Source organism: Diprion similis, chromosome 7 (assembly GCF_021155765.1).
Source record: "Diprion similis isolate iyDipSimi1 chromosome 7, iyDipSimi1.1, whole genome shotgun sequence".
NCBI classification, from domain to species: Eukaryota; Metazoa; Arthropoda; class Insecta; order Hymenoptera; family Diprionidae; genus Diprion; species Diprion similis.
The window spans coordinates 1,323,732-1,331,387 of NC_060111.1; positions in this window are offsets into that span (position 1 = coordinate 1,323,732).

The following is a 7,656-nucleotide window of genomic DNA, read 5'->3' on the forward strand; positions in this document are numbered from 1 at the left end:
AATTTCTTAGCTTCAGTCTCCTTTTTTTTTGTCTATTCTCGTCTATTCTCGTCAGATCATCTGTCAATAAAATTTGCTAAAATTGCTTAAACATCATCAAACGTTGTATACCTATACATTTTTTAGAACAATTATAAAGCAGCGAAAAATTTCACAGAGAATCCTTGTGTTTTCATCGACACAAGTCCCTAAAAATCAGTTGTTGTTTCGGGAATATAGGCTTTGGAAGGCGCGTGTATAAATTTTTTATATCAAAATTAATCAAGCACAAAGCTTCAAGGGGGACTTGAAATCAAATATATCACTCAAAAACTGCACAACCGATTTGCAGACGCGTAAAAAACAGGACAAGTCGATTATCGCAAGAGTCTGAGGGTCTCGTTCTTCACGCGAAATATGACGTTGCATCTCCTTCCGGTAAACCAGCGAGTCAATGAACGGAATGGATGCATTGACGGAATCAATCTCAGCATCCTGCCTATCCTTGATAATCAACCGTGCAGTTTTTTGACTGATTTCTTTGACCCCAAGTCTCCTTAAAGCTTTACAATTCATAATAGTCCCAAAATCCATAGATAAAAAAAAAATCTAAATCGCCGTTCTTACGAAGTCTGTATATCTCGAAAGCTGCTGATTTTTCGAATCAGTTTGCAGAAAATCCAGTCAATCCAACCGAGATCCAATTTCCACAAGGATTCCACGGAGTACGTCCTTTCGACCCTTTGCGATAAAAAATGGTTATTTTTTTCTCTAATTCTCTCCAGTAAAAATCAAATGTACAATATTAAACACGAAGTGTTTACCACCGTTTCGTCATCTAAATAACCGAACCTCGTTTCGACGCGGATTTTGGTACAAAATGCTGCTGGATATAAACGAATTCGAAATCGATCTACGCCGAATTTCGGACGAGTCGCGGGACCCGAGAGAGGATCGAGGCAGATATATTTATCCCTGCATGGCCTGGAAGAGCAGCTCTTCTCGACAACGCCTCCTCCAGCCTCCACCACCTCCCGGAGGTCCGCCCACCGGGGTCCTCCTCGATCCCGAGGCTCCTTCTTCTCGCCGCGAACTCCCACGCGACGCGATCTCGACTCTCTTCTCCCAGCCTCTCGCCTTCCACGGCCTCTCCTTCATCTCGTTCGCTTATAGGTATTACGTGGATACCTATGGAGGCTCGAGTTCAGACGCTGGACCCGGACCCACCCAGCATCCTTCTCTGGCGCCGCTCGCTCTCGACGATTAAAACCGCGCGACTCACCTTCGGGTATCAGCGAATTCGACCTCAATTTCTACTTCGGGTGATCGATAGTTTGGATTCTTATTGGCATGAATTTAAAAGATAGCTGAATAGGAATAAAGAAATTAAAATGGGGCCTGATTTTGGATGGATCGTTTTGGTTTGATTTATTTTATTTGATTTTTTTTTTCTTTTGTTTTGTTTGTCAGTAAAAAAAACTATAAATTTTCATTCTATTTCTCTGCGATGGTTTGCCGAAAAAAATTTAAGGAAAAGAAATACTATTATTATAATGACAAGCTTAAATATGTATAATATTTGTAATTTAAAATCCTTCAAAAACGATTAAGAAGGAAAAAAAAAACAATCCATCGTATTCCTTTCTCTCGCATTGAAAGGATATTTTCATGGATTTTGAGTATATATAAGTTATATAAATTTTACGTTCACTCAACGAAGGATTATCTAATTATAAAATGAATAAATCAACATAATCGATTCTGAACCTATCAACCTCTTGGAAAGCAATTGATATACATACATGTACACTGACGAGTTACAAGATCCTCGTAAATTTCAGAAACTGAACGTGTTGTAAATCACTAATTAATTTGAAAGGTACACTAAGGAGAGAAATAAGAAATAGAAGCAAAAAAAAAACAAAAAAAAAAAAAACATGGCGATTGAAATAAAGAAGGATTGTAACAGCCGTAGTGTAATCTAGCAATTTAAGACGCACGGTGCGATGGTCGTAAGTGATACACGTACACAACTGCATCAGATTTCACCAACGCGGGTAATAAATTTTCCTAACTAATGTGCGGAAAATTAGTCGAGGTTTATTTGACTTTACGATCTTCCGTGGCTATGTATGTATATCTTATACTTACATGTGTGCACACTGTACATAATAGGTAGGTAACTACGTTCATATGCGCGTTTAAGTTCGCAAATAAGTATTTTCTATACCTTCAAGTTATACGTATATGATGTACACAAAGTTTTTCACTAACGGATATTATATGTATAACATTTACACACACGTAATATACAACCTAACTCGAAAAGGTGTGTAATATTATGTCTGCGATGTGTAAAGAAATAATTCTCATTAGCCGAGACATGCGACGAGAGTGGTGTACTTGTATTAATAAACGTTTAGTGCAAATAAAGGAGAAGAGAAAAGAAACAGGAGACGAAAGAGAAATAGAGAAAGATTAATGAATACGGTAAAATATACGCGCCATAATTCATTGTACCATTTACATTATTTCTATGGAAACGGGGAACATAAAGCACATGTAGTGGATAATAAATGCAATGCTTGAAAGTATAGTTTTTTTGTTTATTGAACAAAAAATGAAAAACGTTGGAACCGTTCGAAAGGTTAATTGCAACGAGAAATCGGTACTCGAAAAAATTATTTGATGACGTGAATTTAAAGGAAAAAAAGAATTTCGTAAGTTTAAAAATAGCTATTTATGTGGCATGCCCGTAAGCCGCTTGTGTTTTTGGCAAGGATAAAGATTTCAGGACGAGCTGAAGGCGAGCCGGAAGCGAGTACTGAAATTATCCGAGCCAAAAAACGGTTTACGGGCATGCCACATAGAATATTTTTTACGGTATGGGGATTGAAAAGCAAAACGAAGAGTGAGGTTATGTCGCGATCTGTTCGACGAAGCTACTTTATTCGGCAGTTTCGGATGCGCACTTCGAACTGCGCATCAAAACTACGGAATAAAGACTTTATTCCGCAACTTTGTTCGCTGCTGTATAAAGCGTCACTTTACGGAACGAAAACTGCCACAAAAAGTTGACTTTCCAATGCCTATGCCGTAAAAAAAAATTGTTCTAAAAAGTTGTTTCACGCATTTCGGATGATTGAATTTTTAATTGAAAAAACTTAGCTAAGTGAACAACTTTTCGATATTCCAGATTCCAGCAATTCTATGTTATAATCGAGAGGGCGGTGTTTACTGCTTGTTACTGTGTTATGTGGACACAGAGCTACCTACGGCATAGTTGACAGTGTTACAGTAGACAGGGACTAATAGACCTTATCGCTAGAAGTGTATTTATGCATGCCGACGCCGCGGCGATTGACAGACAAGGTTTATGCCCGAGCTGCTGACTTTATCGAGTGTTAAAACGCACCTCGGATACCTATAATACTTGCTGCAAGCCGACGCGTGTTATTCGATCACAGCTCGTTTGTCTATGATAACCGTATTTAATATTTCTAATCCATAATAAATGTGCGCCATTTTTGTTTCAAAACATACCTACTTTATGCATTCTCGCGAAAAACCAGATCATTCAAATTCTAAACTTCTCGATTATGTGTGATATTTAAAACTGTTATTCGCAGTCTGAAGTGATTCGTCGTTCTGGTGCAAGTGAAATGAAACTTTGAAATTTTTCCCAATTCAACGTGTAAACGCGACATGTTTAGTCTTGGCTACGGTTTTCAAATTTTATCAGATTTCTTCAGAGGTAAGATTATCTTTAAAATTTTATATGCATATACTTTTTACGCTGTTTTTTTTATAGTATTATGGTGAAATAGTCAAAGCTCAATTTTTTTCTTCTGTAATCGATCGGCACCTGCTTAATTTCAAGTTTCATTTGTTAAATACGTGCAGTTATTGAATTTATGTGAGAAAATGAGGACAGAAGATGACCAAAAATTGAAGCGTATTTTATCGATAATTTTTTAAATAAGAAGAAAAAATTTACACGTATAATACAAAGACCGGTTTTTCGAAAGGTTGTATTCATGCCTAAGAATTACCGGCGCCTCGTCCGCCACTGATTTGCATATACCTACTGCAGTAGTTCAAAAAAGCTTCGAAAACACGGAATTCCAGTGGTTAGTAATCAAGGTACAAGAGCGGTGACATGAAAAATAGATGGTCAAAAACACGATGAATCGGTGAATGACTCTTCTTCACCTCGCACCATCATCGTCACCGTAATCGTGCCGATGAACAAAAAATAACATAATAAAAATGTCGGGCCCGTCGTCTCATTATACAAAGACGCCGAAAAATTCCACGAACTATGTTATTACAGGTGGAGTATGAAAATTATAGAAACAGTCAACAGTCTCACGTGATCCAGGTGTTGCGGCTGCGTCAGCGTAATTTTTCCCAGATTTTTTTCTTGCAAAGAAATTCCTTGAAACTGGGTATAAAAGTGAGGTCGCTGATTTCAAAAATGGGGTTAGATTTAAGAAATTTTTGAAATTCAAAATGGCTGGTCTGTTATGGTACACTGAAAATTTGAAAGTGATCGGAATGGTTTGAAAATACACATTCAGGGGTTTTGTGGTCACCAAATACAACCCCGAAAACCCACGAGTAACAAATTTCAAGCGAATCGGATCAATTTTTGTATTTTCAATCCGCCATATTAGATATGCTATCTTCAATTTGGAAATTTTTATATTGGATTCTGTTTTAGCGAGCAAAAAAAAAAAAAAAAAACATTATAAGTAACAAATTTCAAGAAAATCGGATCGATTTTGATATTTTCAGGCCGACATATTGGATCCGGTATTTTGAATTTCAAAATATCGACATTGGATTTGTTTTCAGCGACTCTAAAAACCCAGGATTACAGAGTTTCACTTTCACAATCCCCACAACCTTCCCACAATTACATTTATTCTGTAAAAACAGGCATTTTTAACATATTGTTTATCTATAGCGTTCAATATATTCGCGGAATCCTCATAATCCCTCTTAAAACATCAAAAAAAGAAGAAAAAAAACTGACATCCTTATCTCAAAAATTGTATATCAACCTTGAATAATCGATTCAAAAATGGTGTCTCATAATATTTGAGACGATCTACCGTAAAGGGGTAAAAGGACTTAGATTCAAAATTGCTTTTGAAACGGATATATTGCATCTAATGCATCTAATGCAGCTGTGAATTCGTAACAACGGGTAAGTATGTACATACATGCACTGTTGCACACATGTATAACACGAGACATGCACGATATATGGAAATCGTAGTAGCGGCATCAAGTTCACGAGGTCCAATTAAACGGGCGTTCTCCACTGCATTATATGTATATAGTTGTAAGATTTTTTATTGCCTTAATTGACTCGTTAATGAGACGCGATTGGAAAATTAAAAGAGGCATAAAAAATTAGTTTGGAAAAACGAACGAGAGAGAGAGAGAGAGAGAGGAGAGGGGGTAGAAAAATCTGTACCTTCTTACATGTATATATGTATATGTATATACACCGTCCGCGGTTAACAACCACCCTCCATCTCTCCTCCTTCTTCTTCTTCTACAGTCGATCCGATCCTCGGTGGTCAGTCTCGTATACATCACTGATCAATTACGAGGGCTGCCCTGATTTATCAACGTATTTCTAATCAACTAGCCGGCTATGCGATGCCCTGTATCGGGGGGATGGGGGCCACCAGGACCCCTGAATCGGTATTAGTTAACGTTGTCAGATAGCCGGGCGCACCGGCTACGCTGCCGGCTTCATGCTCCTGGATCGATCCTCCAGGTCCAGCATGCTAAACAGTGTTCGGCTTCGTGGGTGGCGTCTGCATTTAAAGTCGACTTCGCCCGGAGAAACGCAGGGCTCAACCGGACCTGACGATATCCGCTTGACGTATCGACCTTGATCAATCCGATCATCCGGCATCGAGTCTTTGTCCAAATTTTTACCGCCATGATCGCGTCGTTTCTTTAAGAGCCCACTTCAAAGGACAGTCCAAAAAAAAAAATTTTAAGAGGTCGCTCCACATTTTTTAAAACGTGAGAAATCGTCAAAAATCGATTTTTAAAAAAAAATTTTGTCTCGTTACGGAATAATTTTATGGACAAAAAAAAAATAAGTTTCCGAAAGTTTCAGTTCAAAATTTAAATTTTGAAAGGTCGCTCATAATTTTTTTTCAATTTTTTGGTGCATTGACGCTTAGCAATCAGGGTTTATCAAACTGGTTCAATCTGATCGAAGGTGCTTTGTGGAAGTTTTTCTGCAGAGCTACGCCATCATAATTAATTTTCTTATACTTTGCGGACACTTTTTATATATAACGGATAATCCTTCGTATAGGTGCGATGAAATCGACTCGAAATTAATTGACAGTATTTGATTTGTGTGACCTCCATCGTTAAAAGTCTTCCATTTTTTAATGTTCCAGATTCCGAGATCAACGCAGCATCGGATGACACCTTCGTCGGAAAGCCTTTCGGTGAGTCTTTGCAACTCGACTTTAATTATTCGTTAATATAATGGTGATTCGATAATCGCTTAAGTGAGGAAGCTTCATTTCTTTAATCTAAGTTTCGCCAACAAAAAATTCACAATTTCACGCTTTCGGAGTTTTTCAAATTCGGAATTTCAACTCCGCCCCATTTAAGTACTCATTTCGACCCTCTTTCCCGCAAACTAACACCATACTGCAGCCACTGTGCAGTGGAGGTAGGATTCTATGAACTGTAATCGCCACTGAGTTACGAGCGGAAACTGCAGCAATTTTATGCCACGGAGCGATCTCTTTACCGATATAATTGCCCAAGAGTAAATTGCCTTTCCGTGAAAATTACTCGTTATTGCACTACGCCTTAGTGTCTGTAATTCCTTTTTCAGCAGCACGATTTCGAAGAAGGGTTAACGCCCCAATCCGATTCACCTAAGCTCATCAGGCTTCTTGTGCTATCCAAACGAAAGTGTTTTTCTTGGCCCATTTAGTCCATTGATAAAAATTATGGAACTCGATGGGACATTCAGTCTGACCCTTGCAAAGAACCCCATCAATTAATGCGGAGTCAAACCACATAATGGCTTATATACATCGTATCAAATCACGGTCTTACCTTAGTAAATAAATTTTCCTTGGAGGTAAGAGAGGCCGGAAGATGGTTGTAAAAGTAATCCAAGACCGAAAGCATGAAAACGCGAGCGACCTTCTCGCCCGATCCACCATGGGCAGATTTTGCACGAGGAGATGGAAAGCAGCGGATACCTGCTCACATTGCACGCGTGTGCTGCACGTCTCTCTGATGAACTTGCACGCTGCAGTTGCATTTCTGCTGCTGGTGCAGCTACTGCACGCCGTGCCAAAGACATATAATATATACGCGTGTGTGCATGCTTCGGATGATTTGCACGCGATGCTATAAATTAGCTCAAGCTGAATTTTTTCCCCTTAGCCGCGGCAGGCTCTGATTCAAGATTATTTATTTTACTTATTTATTTCTTTTTTTTCTCTCTTTCTTTCCTTACCGTATCTACGCTTTCCTGCCACGGAATGATCGTTTTCTCGTATATATCTCGAGAGCGAGAACCGATGCATATATTTCCAGCTTCAGCTCTGCGTCTGTATCCTGCAAGTTTAATACTCCGTTCAAACTGTCAATTGAGCAATTAGATTGTGTATT